Below are 15,457 nucleotides of genomic sequence, written 5' to 3'. Positions count from 1 at the left end.
AAAAAAAATCATTTTGTTCCTAACAACTGCTATTCAGTCTTTCCCTCTGCTCAGCAGTTTGAAAGCTAACAGACAGCTCGAAGACTGGTTATGGTGGCTTGTGCTCATAACCCCAGCATGTCGGAGGTGACACAGGAGGATGGTTACGAGTTTAGAGTCAGCCTGTGCTACACAGTGAGATCTGACTCAAATAAAACAAAACTATCTATCATCTGTCTATTCATCTATCTGTCTATCTATCTTCCATCATTTATATATTTATATCTAATATATTTATCATTTATCTTATCATCTATCTATATTTAACCTATCTATCTATCATTTATCTATTTTCTATCTATATCTAACCTATCTATCTACCTATCACCTACCTATCTGTGTATGTGTGTGTGTATGTATGTATGTATGTATCTATCTATCTATCTATCTATATCTATCTATCTATCTATCTATCTATCTATCTATCTATCTATCTATCTATCTTCTATATCTCTTGATAGTGGGACTAATCCACTACTTCCATGTGGGCTCATGCCTATAAAGAGTTTATTTTCTGAAAATATGGCATTTAATCGATAATCATTAATTACTTTTCTCATTTTGATTATCCAGAGCCAACCAGGCCTGACTTGTGGTAGCCAGGGCAGCTACAGAGACGATGCTTTAGCACCACACAAGCTAACCACGCTGTTTAGTTGACTGAGCAGCCATGGCCCCAGTAAGTCTCAGCTTCCTCTGTGCTTCTTGAAGTAGATGCAAGATCGATACAAACCTGAGGCATGAGTTGTCCATATTGGCTGAACTCAGAATCACACAGGAAGCTAGGAATCCTGGATTTGACCCTTAGAGCATTTCGTTACGTGATATTGAAAATGCTTCTCAGGGTCTTAGACTGTGCAATCAAGAACCTCTGTGCCATGGGATCTAGAATGATTTCACTAATCTCACCCCAGAGTTTATGGTTCTATGACATAAAATATACAGTCCCTAAATGAGACAAGACTGAAAACTACTATCAGATAGATTGGAAGACTATTTTGGATGGAAACAATTTTTTTAAAATGTAGGTAATCAGAAGTAATAATTGAATATCTACTTTGTGTCAAGCCCTGTTGTAAGTCTTTAGGGTTCAAAAGCAGCAAAGCTGGTAAGGAATTGGCCTATAGGAATCCCCTAGACATTCAAGGATTGCAGAGTTAGTTACCCACAGGCTGAGAAAGCTTTGGGGCTGGTTATGTCTTACAGACAGGCCTGGAAGGATGGGTGGAGAAGAACAGGTGAGGAGGCTTTCGAAAACTAGACAAAAGACACACATTAAATTGATGCAATTTTTGATTATCTTGAGAGGCTTAGTTAAGCTTCATAAGATCTTATAAATTTCTCATCAGAACATGTGTTTGTGGAGATGTGCCAATCATGGATCTTCAGTGCTTCAGGGAAAATTTCAAACATCGAGTGAATTTTTTTTCTATTTGTACATGGCGATGAGTGAGATTCTAAATCAGTGGTTCTCAACGTTCTCAACAAGAACCAAACCATTTTTTTTTCGTTCCCCTGTGTATGATATACCTAGCAGTATCTAGAAACATTTTTGTGTTTTGCTTGTTTTCAAGGTAGGGTCTCGTTCTAACTCATGCTGATCTGGAACTCTCTGTAGTCCCAGGCTGGCCTTGAACCCACAGCAGTCCTCTTACCTCTGTCTTCTGAGTGCTGGGAATAAAAGTGAGTGCTACCATGTCAGGCTCTAGATACATTTAACCTGCCATGATTGGGTAGGAAATGCCAGTAGATAGAGAGCAAGTATGTTACCACAGACCCCACACAAGCACAGGCCAGCTTCCAGCAGCAAAGAATGATCCAATTATCACTTCAAAAGTGTAGCATTTAAGAAATTACACTCTAGAGGGCCAGAGAGATGGCTCAGCTATTAAGGCATTCGCTTGCAAAGCTTGACAGCCTAAGTTTGAGTCCCCTATACCAGATGCACCAAGTGGTACATGTATATAGTTTTTTTGCATGGCAAGAGGCCCTAGCACACCTTTCTCTCTCTTTCCTTCTTTCTCACAGTCTGTCTGTGCAAATAGAAAATTTTTATAAGAAATTCTACTCTAGAGTTGGAGTTAGAGGGGAGAAGAACTTCATATAAACTATGCTTCTTATCCTCTCAGGATACTTGAATCCTCCAATAATTTGGAACATATAAGGACTTCTAGGATGTTCTACAAGTGACTTATTTTCCCCAAACTTTATGCACTTTGAAGAAATTCTAATGGAAAAGCACTGTCTTCTGTTTTCCATGGATATCCTGCTCAGTTTGAATAGTATCTGGCCTTCTCCTTATCTAAAGTTGACACCGAAAGCCTGCTTTTTCCTCTTGGATGAGGAAGCTAGCAACACTCTTTCTGAATGCGCGGGACTTGGAAATAAAGTTTGGGCTCAGTTCTTGAAAAGCACGGGACTGTATGTGCTGCACTAGCTGGTCAGTTGCCCTAATGTTTTGGATAGAGGTGAGGCAGGAAGTGGTTCACCATTACTGTTTCCTCTCTCTGCTGTCCTGTGGACCAGGCATTGGTTTGGAGCCAGAAATCAGTAGTGCTTAGACTCTTGGCCATGTGATTTTAGACTTATTATTTCATCTGTCTCTGTCCCTGCAGCATCTCCTGTGATCTGCAAAACCCACTGCTTTGGGGATGGAGTGTGAGTGAGATTTAGTTTATAGAAAGTGTTCGGTACATAGTAGGTAGCAAGTACATGACAACATTTAGAATGCCATTCTCTGTAGTGAGAGCCTAGAACAAGGTGCTCCCCAACGCCCCACTAATTCCAATGCTCAAAATTTTCTCCAGTTAGAAAATACAGGTACTTGGTCTGAATTAAAATAAAGAGGAAGGGCTTTGTGTTATGTGAATAGGAACATTTTGATGCCTGCTCTTTTTCTTTTTTTCCACTTAAATTAAACTTCCCCCTACTGAAAAGAAGGTAGAAATGTGTGTCATCAAGCTGAGAAAAGAAGTCAGAATTCTACCTGAACCTAGGCCTTCAGGAGCCCCGACATGGGCTCTTAGTCTTTCCTGGTGGAGCCAGCACCAGGTAGCTCTAATGCCTGCTGACACATGTCGTTTGCGTGTTGCCCCCCAGCCATCTGGAGTGCCCAGACCTGTTGCCCACATTCCTCCCACTGCCAGCCAGGATGTGCTGTCTTTACCTCACCATTTTCCCCTCACTCCACAGCTCCTAAATGCATACCATGGGAACAAAGCATGACTCTCCTTTGTGATGTTGGCTGATGTGAGATGTTTTTCTGCCCCTCTGCACCTCCACCCTCCTCCCAAAGGAGAGAGAGAAGAATACCACACACAGTGTTATCTAGCTCTGATTTTGAAAAGGAATTTCTCCCCTTAGGGCTCTATTCCTGGTGCAGCAGAATCTAGGAGAAAAGAAAGTTTATCCCAGGGAAACCAAAACAGCCTAGAGTTATTCAGAATGTCTGACTGCCTACTATATTTAGAAATTACATAGAGAAGAGCTTCAAGAATGTGAGCGCCTTCCAGCTGCAAGTGGCTCTGTTGGATTCTTCTTGTCAGTTGGAGTGGCCAGATGAACAAAGTCCCCCTCTATTATGATCTAGGGATGATGCTATGCGAACTGAAGAAGGGAAGAAGCCAAATGAAATGATTACTACCATAAAGTTAAGTGTGGACCTCAAGACTACTTAGTGTCCAAGCATTCCCCTGTTGCAGATAAATGGTGTTTTAACAAGGTGTCATTTGATATTTTGCATGTCCCTTTTGTTATCTGTGAAGTGAGGTGGCTGTACAAGGTCAATGCTGTAACCTTCACTGAACATTAAGACAATTGGAGCTGTGGTTTTGGTCTCTCCAGGTAAGGGTACTATTAAACCTTTAGGAGGGAGAGCCTTGCTGGAGGAAGTGGGTCCCTGGTGGATGAACCTTGAGGTTCTGCAACCTGGCTGTGCTTCCTGATTGCTCTCTGCTTCCTGACTCTGTTGCAGTGTGATCAGCTGGCTTCTTGTTTCCACTGCCATTCCTTCCCCATTGTGAGGGACCAAATGCCCTTGAAACTGTAAATTAACCCTGCCAGTTCTTAAACTCCCTCCTGTCAGTTATTTGGTCTCACCAAGTGAAGCAATTTAACTTGCACATGGGAGTTTATTAAAAATGTAGATACTGAGGCTGCACGTCCTAGGGTTCTGATTTAAAAGTTCTGGTATGTAAACATTAGCTGTGTTGCCACTAGTTTCTCCTTAATTATGTTTTTATACCTGTCAATTTCGTACATATTTATAAGTTATTTTGATAATAATCACCGCCATTCCCTCTACTATCTCACTCCCACAAAACCCCGTCTCCTTCCAAAATAATGTCATTCCTACTTTCATGATTTCTTTGTAGTCCACTGAATTAAATAAGTGTTGCTTGCCTGAAGGGGTTATTTACTGGACTGTGGGTAATTTGTCATGGCGACACCACTAAAGATCTTGAATCCCCTTCCCTAATCAACCATTAGCTGTCAATAACTCCTCTTGGAAGGTATAGGGTCTCACAAGACCATCCCCCCCCATGACGGAATGTTGACAAGCTTAATTGTGTGTAGGAAGCACAGCTGCTGTGAGCTCATGAGTGTAATGGCCATGCCCTGTCCAGGAGACAGTGTCCCATAGCACTCCTTCCTATCTTCTGGCCCTTATGTTCTTTCCTCCCAACAATCCTAGTTCCTAGTGGCAGTTGATCCGCAACGAGTTATGTCCAATTTCTGAAAACCTGTGCTTTTCAAAGTGTGGTTTTAGGACCTGGAGCAGGAGCACCTCCTGGGAGCCTGTCATAGATGCCTGTGCTAACGCGTGAGTGAAAAAGGACACTGCGGTACATAGCCCATTTGGCAAAAACAAACAAAAACCAAAATCCGTGATTAGAATCTTGTCATTTATAACATGGATGGGACCTGAGCTCAGTATGTTGATTGAAATATGTCAGTCACTGAAAGACCAGTACTGATAATCTCACTTGATATGTGGCATTTTAAAAGGTTGTTCTTATCCAAAGTCAAGAGAGTAGTTACTAAAGACACATACAGAAGAGAAGAGGAAAAGTACTGTGGAAATACTGACCAATGCCTACTGTCTTAGTGAGACAGAAGCAAAAAGTTCTGGTGTGCTGCTCCATGGTTGGGTAACTATAGGTCATAATTATATTCTCTCCATTTTCAAAAAGTAAGTTGAAGAAATTTTTAATCTTTTTATTTTAAAGAAATAGTAAAAAAAAAATTAAGGAGACATGTATGTTTATCATGATTTAAACATTATACAATGTATTTATTTATGAAAATATCACATATGTGAGCTGGGGAAATAGATCAGTGGTTAAAGGCACTTTCTTACAAAGACTACCCAGTACCCATGTAAAGTCAAATTCAAAAAGCAGTGCATGCATCTGGAGTTTATTTGCAGTAGCAAGACATCCTGGCATACCATTCCCCACCACCCTGTCTCATACAAATAAGTAAATAAAATAAAAATATTTTAAGAGTAATTTATAGCCCATATATCTGTATAATCTTAATGTTCGTCTGAATTATCTAAAAACTTAAACTTTTATAAAAAGTAAATAAGGTAAAAATAAATGAAAAATCTTAAAAGCATATGTTTTGGGCCCGACAGCAAACATAGTAAATAGTGGTAAGCCCTAGCCTTGCATTATGTCAAGCTACTCATCTGGTTTTAGTACTTGTGAAAAAATGCAGATTAGATAAATTTGGGGGAGTGGTGACTCTTCAGTAAAATCTATACTCCTATCATTATTAGCCTACTGAGAGTACACAGCCAAGCCAAAGCACACAGATTGCCTCAATAGGTGGCAGAGTCTTTAACAGGAGAACTGCTCTTCAGCATTTGAAAAGCCAGTAAGGAAGACATTTAGAATTCATGGCCTGTTTTAGTCCTCCGCCCACCCCCCCCACCCCTGCCGTTGCTTTAGCTTCTTGTAGAACACAAGATTATGGAGACCAAGATTATTTTTAGTTCAGAGTGTACCTGTAGTATATGGTACATGTGAAGAAAATACATTCTTGAATTCTGATTCCTGCCTGAAGGAAGGTGTCAGTGGAACTATTTTTTGATCCTGGCTGTATCCCTGGTTTCTATTGCTGCTTTAGCTGACATGTTTTTGGAAAGCTAAGTATATATATACTTGTTATGAAGTAGCTATAACAAGTGGTTGAGGAAGCCACTAGTACTTTTCTCCTGGGACATGCTGTTTCTCTTTTCCCTCACTAAAAATGTCTGGGGCATACCCATTGTTTTGCATTTGGTAGATCGATCATACCGTAAGTTAAAAAACAACGACAACAACAACAAAAACTTTTTGTGTGATGTGTGTGTCAATGGTGCCCAGAGGACAACCTTGGGTGTTATTGTCAGTTGTATTGTACATCTCTTTTTGAGACACAGTCACTTATTTGGCTAGACTGAGGAGCTGGTAAACTCCAGGGGTCCTTTTGTCTCTACTTTCCTATTACTGGGATTACAGATGCATGTTGCCATGCTTAGCTTTTTACAAGGATGCTGGGAATCGAACTCAGGTTCTTGAGTTTGTAAGGAAAGCACTTTACCCACCAAATTAGCTCCCTAGCATCATAATAGCTTTTGTTTGTTTGTTTGTTTGTTTTTGTTTTTTGAGGTAGGGTCTCACTCTAGCCCAGGCTGACCTGAAATTCACTATGTAGTCTCAGGGTAGCCTCTAACTCACGGGGATCCTCCTACCTCTGCCTCCCGAGTGCTGGGATTAAAGGCGTGTGCCACCATGCCCAGCTCATATTAAGTTTTAATACATGTTCTAAAACAGAATCTGTAGTGAGTTCTCAGACTGCATTTTAGATACACAAAGGGACAATTTCACCCAGTTGTTCCTGAGATAAATGGCTTATATGCCATTCTTAATTACCTAGAAGCAGAATTAAAAGTATAATTTTGTCCCCCTAATATACAAATTCTGGTCTAAGGAAAAGCCATAGAGAAAGAGGAGGGTCTAAGAAAACTCAAACCTGCATAGAATTCAGGAGGTTCTTGGGGGTAATTAGATAGGTGAGTACATGCTAATAGGGCAGTAGCCCCAGAGCTCCTCAAACTCTATAATGACTCTATTTTAATAGAAGGGCGCATTGAAGTTTGGATTGAGAAAATAGGACTATCTTTGTCCTTTAGAACTGTTCTATCTAATGCAGACCACAATAATAAAAAAAAAAAAAACAAACAAAACTGATGAAGCAGTCTTCCTCTGTCACATGCCACCTCAGACATCATAGAAGTGAATGGTATGGAGGAGATATGTGACTCGGTCACTTATTTTCGTGGCTTGAGGATGACTATTGGAATCCAGATGTGTTTTAGGATCTAATTGATGAGTCATAATCCTTCCTTGGGTTTCAAAAACAAGGTCATATTCATGGAGACAAGCTCTTCCTACCTGATACACCTGTCAGGCTCAGAGAAGGGGATCATAGATCTCCTAGATTTGGCATACTTAGCAGAAGTCCTACCTTCTTCTGGTTTCAAGAAAAAAAAAAAAAAACTTGTTCCTGTGCCACAGGATAGCAGGTTGATGAAGTACTCTTTCTACCTGAGTTTGGTCAATAAGGAGATCATAATAATGGGATAATATCAAGAAATACCCTATCGCTTCATTGCTTGTCATGATACTATACTGATGTTTAGTGGATTGTCAAACAATTCCATTGCCGTTTTTCCATGCAAATCTTTTTTTTTTTCCCCCTTAGGATATCACAACTTATTAAAATGCCACAAATTGTGATAACAAGCACAAAAAATGGCAATTGTATATAACTCTTTGGCATACAGTACTAGAGACCACATAGGTTTATTCCTTGTGCATTTCTCCTTGGTTTACTTGTAGCCAACTCTTCTTCCTCTTGTCCTGAGTAGTTTTCCTTCAATGGAGACATTGTTGGAAGTAGTGTGGGGGTGGCTGAGTGGCTCTAGACTAGGTTTACTGACTGACCATGCCAGAGGACAGTGTTTTCCCTGCCTGGACCACAGTCAGCCCGCTGCAAATTCTGGTGTTCCTAATGTTGCTTATTGGATATATTTCTGGGAGAACATTAACCAATGAAAACCTAAAGAAGGATTTGGAGTGGAAATGGCTATAGATAACAGGTATATTTTGAAAGCCCACAAGGCTTTGTGCTTTGCACTAACCCCTGATTTTTGAAAGCTTAAGAATATTTCTTATAAACCTTCAAATTTGATTACAAATATTTGCACTTGTATATACTCTTACTTTTTTAAATAGAAGACACAAAATATAAGCTTTTATTCTCTAATTACTATAGTATAACACAGAAATATCTTTAATGCCTTTACAGATGAACAGAGCAGTTGGCTCCTAGCAAGTACCCCTGAGGTTGGATATGTTGTTGTGTTTCCATATGGTTTATCTTTCTTGCTCATTGTCACAATGCCAATTCTTCTTTGTAACTGATATTAAGAAATAAAATGCATTCATTTCCCACAAACTAAATTTCCAGTTTGGGCTTTTGAAGGTCAGGTATGGATGAGAAATTACATGAAAGTGAATGAAAAATATATTGAAGCTCAGAATCAACTGTTCCTAAATCAAGACCCAAACCAGGGATGGCAATACAGTTCAGTGGTAGAGAGTACTTGCCTAGTATGTGAGATGCCCCACACAGCAAAAACAAAACTAAACAAAACCACTTAAGAAATCGTGTTCTCCTTTAAATGTTTTTAATTATTATTTTGTTTATGTATTTGAGAGAGATGAAGAGAGAGAGAATGAGTATACCAGGGCCTCCAGCTACTGCAAATGAACTCCAGATGTGTGTACCACCTGGTGCATCTAGTTTACATGGGTACTAGGGAATCAAACCTGAGTCTTTAGGCTTCAAAGGCAAGTGCCTTAACTGCTATGCCATCCTCCAACCCTAGAGTTCTCTCTCATAGATATCCCATGTCCCACAGGCTTTGATGCATCTACATACTAAGTTTTTCAAAATGAGCACAAAGAGTTAACTGCTCAGATTCCCTCAGGATGATGATTTTTTTCCCAAAGCCACAAAGGCAGTGAGAGGAGAGTTCTATATGACCAGGGTAAATTTTAGATCTAGAAGCATTCTTGCTTTTCTTACTGGAGGAGAATCATAGAATGGTCTAGAATTACCTGGGATCATCTAGACCAGTACTTCTTAACTTTCATGAAATGCATGTGAGAAGGACTAGATTACTATTTAATACCATTGGCATTAAGCTACCAATGCCAGTTTCCCACCTTAAATTGTTCTTATCTGGGGTATATCACAAAGGTGTGTATTTGTTTCAAACCCTTCAGTGATTATAATTGCAGCAGGAATTGGGAGCCAGACATCTCTACAAGCCTCTCATGTCACGGCTGAATAATCTGAAGACTGAAGGGGACAGATAATACAGTTGTGCCAGTGCCCACAACCAGTGTCAGTTGCTAAAATGGCAGAACACTGTTATGATAGCATTCTTTCAAAGGAGTGCTTCCTGTCTAAACAGTTCCTACTCCTACTCTTTCTCAAGTGACTTGCTTTCAGGATTTGGCAGAAACACCTACACCCCACTGTACATTTACTCACAAACACATGCATACATATATCACTTTGATATATGGTGGCTGCTCAGTAGAGGCCCTTGCCCTTCTCTCCCCTCCCCTCCCCTCCCCTCCCCTCCCCTCCCTTCCCCTCCCCTTCTCTCCCCTACCCTCCTCTCCTCTCCTCTTCTCTTCTTCTTTCTCTTCCCTTTTCCTCTGGAGTTCCTGCACCTAAAAGAGGGCAAATGAGGCCTCAAACTATACTTGTTCAATACTGTTCCCTGAACTTGATCTGCCACTGATGTGTTCATTAGCTGGGGCATTGCACCTTAACAAACAGGTTCTAGGCAAGTCCTGGTGTGTGTTCATGTTTAACCAGAGATGGTCAGCAGTGGTCTCATTGTAGCCTAAATGCCATCTTATAGATGTTTCCTTACATGTAATTGTTGATATATTGGTTTCAATGCTGTATGTCAGCATAGTTGCTATGAGTTTTCTCACATATGCTTAAACTTTTGAATAATAGTTTTGGGTATGTAAAGTTGTAACTCCTAGGCTTCATTTTATGCTTGTTTTCTCCCATGCATGCATAATTATATGTGATATAAGTTCTACTCTGTTATTATATATTTCAAATTTAACTTAGAATCAGTTCATTCTCTCATAATCTCAGAGCATGTGGCATTGTTAGTAATTACATATGACACACTCCCTGCTTGCCATGAAGAAGCTAGTTAGATTACATTTATGGATTAGAAACATATTCCACAAAGGGAAGGTGTCTTCCTGAGGCACCACTGTAATTAATTACAAAGATGGACTGAGCTCAGGTCCTTGTCCTTCTGTCCCTGTTTTCTTTCTGGTACAATAAAATGCCTCCCCCTAAAGTGAGACTTGTCTTTTCTGACTCCTTCTTGGATTCTGGATCACTCCCAGAGGTATAGAAGATTGCCAGGAATCAAACATGTACCCTAAGGCAAAAAAAAAAAAAAAGGCTGAATCTAAAATATCACTTCCCCTTTCAGAGGAAAGCAGGCATTTTTTCAGGCACCAGGAGCTATCTTTGGGTTCATCTTTGATGCTGTGTGCTTGCTTGTGGGGACAGGGCAAACAAGAAGCCTCACCTTAAGTCTGGGCAATGGATAGATGCCATTATGTGTATCTCACCCATCTCTTGTCCTAAGTGGTAAGGAGACAAAAATCTCCCTGGCTTATCTATTATTCTAGGGCCCAAGACCTGAGCAAAACAAACATTTTTGGGTGATGGGTGTCATTTGTCCAAGGTCAATCTCGGGCTAGAGGGAAATCTTCTCATCTGCCTCTTATGCACCCTCCTATGCAGAGGGAAGTGCTGAGGTCTCTGCTGGATTTCCTTCACCTTCCCTTCATCAATCACTCACTTAAGAAGTTACATGTATTTATCGGGCTTTAGTTATATACTAGCCATTGTGTGGGGGTCATGGGCAAAGTGTGAACATTGAGAAATTTTATGTGTTAGAAAGGTAAAACTCAAACTGGAAACTTATTTATAGATTATTTATTTGTTCATAAGAGAGAGAAAGAAAGTGCAAGAGAACAAGAGAGAGAGAGAGAGAGAGAGAGAGAGAGAGAGAGGAGAATTTACAGGTGTTTCAGGACCTCCTACCACTGCAAAGGAACTCCAGATGCACGTGCCACTTTGTGCATCTGGCTTTACACGGGTACTAGGGAATCATACTCAGGCTGGCGGACTTTGTAGGCAATAGCCTGTCGAGCCTGAGCCATGTCTTTAGGCCCTAAACTTAGAAGTTTTATTGATATGATTATGACTAGCATCTTATGTTAATGGAGCCAAAATGGTTATGTGTATCCCACATTAGCAGTTCCCAAAGGGTTGGGACCTTTTGTGAGTCAGTAGATGTGAGGAAAAGAGAGTTTATCACAGTCTTTGATCAGGCTGATCTCTCTGAACTGCTTCTGCTTCCTCCCCTAACTTGCTTTCCATCTAAGTGTGGCCTGGTTCTGATGTTGGCTCCAGTACCCCGTTTCTCAGGGAAACTTCTCCCGACTGCCACGTGGTACAGCCATCTCAGGCCGCAGGTGTGTAAGCACTTATACACACCCATTACATACAATCCTTACTTGCCAAGGCTACTCTCTGAACTCTCATGTTCTTGTGGAAGAATGTCTCTCTTCTTCCAGGTTTGAGCTATAGGGAAACCACAAGGTTCCTGAGCTATCTCAGGGTTCGTAAATGGTTGCAGGACGACTTTGATCCTTGTGGCTGGAGGGGTTATTAGGGCAACGAACACTAGAAAGCACATGCTTGTTGAAATTGGGGAGCAGGTGAGAGGGCATGGACAAAATGGGTAGAGTAGTATCTGCAGCTTTGATCTTTGGTTATGGACACGGCTGGATGATGGGGACCCAGCAGCGCAGAAGCTGCCCTGGTCTTTCTTACCTGCCGCTTGGTGACTCCTTGCTGGTAACTCTCCGTGGCTGAGAGCAGGGGGTGAAAGAAGTAGAGTGTGCAGACAGAAAAGTCAGCAGCCCCGGGCTAGGGAAGGGGCAGGATACATAGAGTGGACTTGGAAAACAGAGTCCAAGGTGGCTAGACCAGTGTAGGTATTACCTTAGTCTTCGTCTGCTTCATGTCAGTATCTGGAAACTGTGGACAGATATCCTCAGCTGACTAATCACTCCTGGCCAGAGAACGTTGACTCCTCTGGCTGCTGAGCCTTAGGAACCAGGTGTGTGAGGTCAAGGCAGATTGTCAAGACAGCTGGCTGTTGTCAGGTCCTCCTTTAGCCCCAGGGAAGTGGGATTTTATTTGATGCTGGGAGCTTCCAAGGCTAATCATTCACCAAGTTCTGGCTGCTACTGTTTTAGCCCAACATAAGAAAGAACTTACTCCTGAAATACTTTTTTGTTAATTTTATTTATTATTATTATTTTGGCTTTTTGAGGTAGGGTCTCACTCTGGTCCAGGCTGATTCACTATGTAGTCTCAGGGTGGCCTCAAATCCATGGTGATCCTCCTACCTCTGTCCCCTGAGTGCTGGGATTAAAGTCGTGCGTCACCATATCTGGCTTAAATATTTTTTAATGTTTAGTGATGATACTGTTACTACTGTGCCATTTTTGTTTTGTTAAGGGCTTCAAGTTATTTCAAAGCATCGAGAGAAAAAGTTATTTACCCTGGTAATCTTACTGTTCCTTAAGTTTTTCCATACTCATTCTTAGATTTCATTGTACTATATGCCCTGGTACCAGGAGTGAAACTATCAAAATGGACACAAAAGTTCTTGACATGACAAAGGCTATGAAGATGTGGATATACTTGGTTCTGTGAAAGGCAGAAGAGTCCTGATGCACATGTATGGAGCCTGAGCAGGAGTTAGGCCATGACACAAGGAAGGAGAGGAACTCCCCAGGTGTTAACCAACCTTAGGAGGGAATGTGTGTGGTTAAGGCAACTTTGAGGAACTGAAGATCAGTATAGGGAACATGAAGTGATGAGGGCCAGTAGGCAATGAGACTGGAAGGTCTAGTCACCTGCCCTGGTCCTTGTTGACCAGGAGAAAGACCTTTTTTAGCTTAAAATCAATGGGAGCCATTAAGGGGCACAGTAGGAGTGGGTGGGGCAAAATTAGATCTGTTTGTAAATAGATCCCTTGTGAAGCTCAATGGAGAAAGCATAGAAAAGAGCTCGGAAAAAATAATTAGGAGGCTATCCTGACATTGGGTGATGGTTGCTGATACGGAAATAGTCTCAGAGAGATGGGATAGCTGTTTGGACATCTTGGTAGGTACAGGGCTACATTTAAGAAGTTTCCAGTTGAACTGTGGCATGAGGGTTGTCACCACCCAGCCTGACTTCTCAGTAGAAGCTCTGACCTTGCTATCTGTGAGGAGTGTAAGCGTGTCTACTTGCATATATGTGTGTGTTTCTCAACACTGAGGTCATTTGTTTTCAAATGATGGTATGCATTCTGATGGTTTCTGTTCTTTCAAACCAAGTAACAACCTTGCTTATTGAGTTTGCCACCTGAAAACAATGAGATGTAGAAAAGGAAGTGATATAATATATAGCTTTCTATAAGTCCCTGGCCTGTTATTTAGTTTACATATTTAGTTTACAGAGAATGCAAATTGCATGTTTTTCATGCTATGGTGGTTAAACTGTTACTTTTCCAGGCAGGAATGCCTATAAAGTCATTAATGTATTTATGGGGAGCCATCTGGCCACTGGAAGTGATACATTACATACCCTAATGAGAATGCACTTCTCTCAGCCCTTCAGCTGGTCTGGGCTAAAGGGACTGGACAGCCAGTAGGTGACCTCTGCTCTAGTCAGCCCCTCACTGCACCCGGAACTTGCCTGCTCTGTAACTCTCGCCTGCCAGGTGGGGATGATTGACACACACCTCCTCCTGGCTCTCTCTTTCTCAAGGTTCAGGCTGGCTGGTGCTTCCCTCATTTTCCCCATCACATCACTGACCCGCATTTGTTTCTGAAGAGGAGACAGACATATGTGTATTCAGTATTCAGACATAGTCTTTACTAATTTGTTCCTTATTCTAATATTCTTGTGTGGGAAAGGGACCCTGGGCTTCCAGTTTGTAAATAAGGAAATTGGCAAAAACTTTGTGCAAATGACCTTTGTTCCAAGAATGACTTATGGGAAATCTATGTTGTTTGCCAAGGCCCCAAAATTGAAAACTTCAGTTTCACTAAGGTGTAGGATGACACAACTATACATTACTACTGCTATTAATAATAATAACAAGGTACATTTGGCTTATCCTGATCCGCTTGTCCATAACTTATTCATTCTCTGAAAAACCTGCCTAGGCTTTTACAATTCCTCTTTTTCTTCATTAGTGTTTGTTTTGGGCCTGTTCATTATCTGATCTCTTTTATTTTTTAAGATTGTCCTCTGTTTTTAATTTTATTTTGTTTTATTATTTTATTTATTTATTTGAGAGTGACACACAGAGAGAGCAAGAGGCAAAGAGAGAAAGAGAGACAGAAGGAGAAAGAATGAATGCATCAGGGCCTCCAGCCACTGTAAACGAACTCCAGATGCATGTGTCACCTTGTGCATTTGGCTTACATGGGTCCTGGGGAATCGAGCCTCGAACCGGGGTCCTTGGGTTTCACAGGCAAGCGCTTAACTGATAAGCCATCCTTTCAGCCCAAAGATTTTCCTCTTTTTAAAATTTTTATTTATTTATTTATTTATTTTTAGAGAGAAAGAGAAAGGCAGAGAGAGAAGGAGAGAGAGAATGGGCACACCAGGGCTTCCAGCCACTGCACACAAACTCCAGACGCATGTGCCCCTTGTGCATCTTGCTTATGTGGGTTTTGAGGAATTGAACTGGGACCCTTTGGCTTTGCACGAAAATGTCCTAACTCCAAAGCCATCTCTTCAGCCCTATTCTCTGTTCTGTTCTGCCTTGTATGGTCCTTGACATGCACAAGTCATAAATGAACCTCTTCAAGAGAGAAGAGAGTGACCTGTTGTGGCTTTGTCTTACAAATCTAACAGGCGGTGGGAGAGTTGCCACTTCGAATTACCTGAATTATTCATAGTTCTGAACGGTTCTCTGACATAGTCCTTCTCTTGGTAGTGGCAGGTCTTCATTTCTGGCCAAAGGAATGGACACTTTCCAGTGCTCCAGCAACCAAACTTTTTTTTTTTTTTTTTTTTTTTTTTTAATGTGAGAGTCAGCCATGTTCCTCTGACACGATAGGGAACTTGTGGGTAATTCTATGGGCCCATTGGGCCTGGGGGTATTGGAGTAGGCATTAGATAGTATTCTTTTAAAGCATGGTGCTCTTTGTAGTGCTGAAGCGAAGACCAGAAAAAT

General features: G+C 41.2%; 1 protein-coding gene across 1 annotated transcript in view; it reads left to right on the top strand.

Moving 5' to 3' along the window:
* The window catches only part of Setbp1 (SET binding protein 1), a 404,432-nt gene that overhangs the window by 110,411 nt on the left and 278,564 nt on the right, over positions 1 to 15,457 (top strand). The gene's annotated exons all lie outside the window — the stretch shown is intronic.

Source organism: Jaculus jaculus, chromosome 2 (genome assembly GCF_020740685.1).
Source record: "Jaculus jaculus isolate mJacJac1 chromosome 2, mJacJac1.mat.Y.cur, whole genome shotgun sequence".
In the NCBI taxonomy this organism is placed as follows: Eukaryota; Metazoa; Chordata; class Mammalia; order Rodentia; family Dipodidae; genus Jaculus; species Jaculus jaculus.
This window is presented reverse-complemented; position numbering and strand designations above follow the sequence as displayed.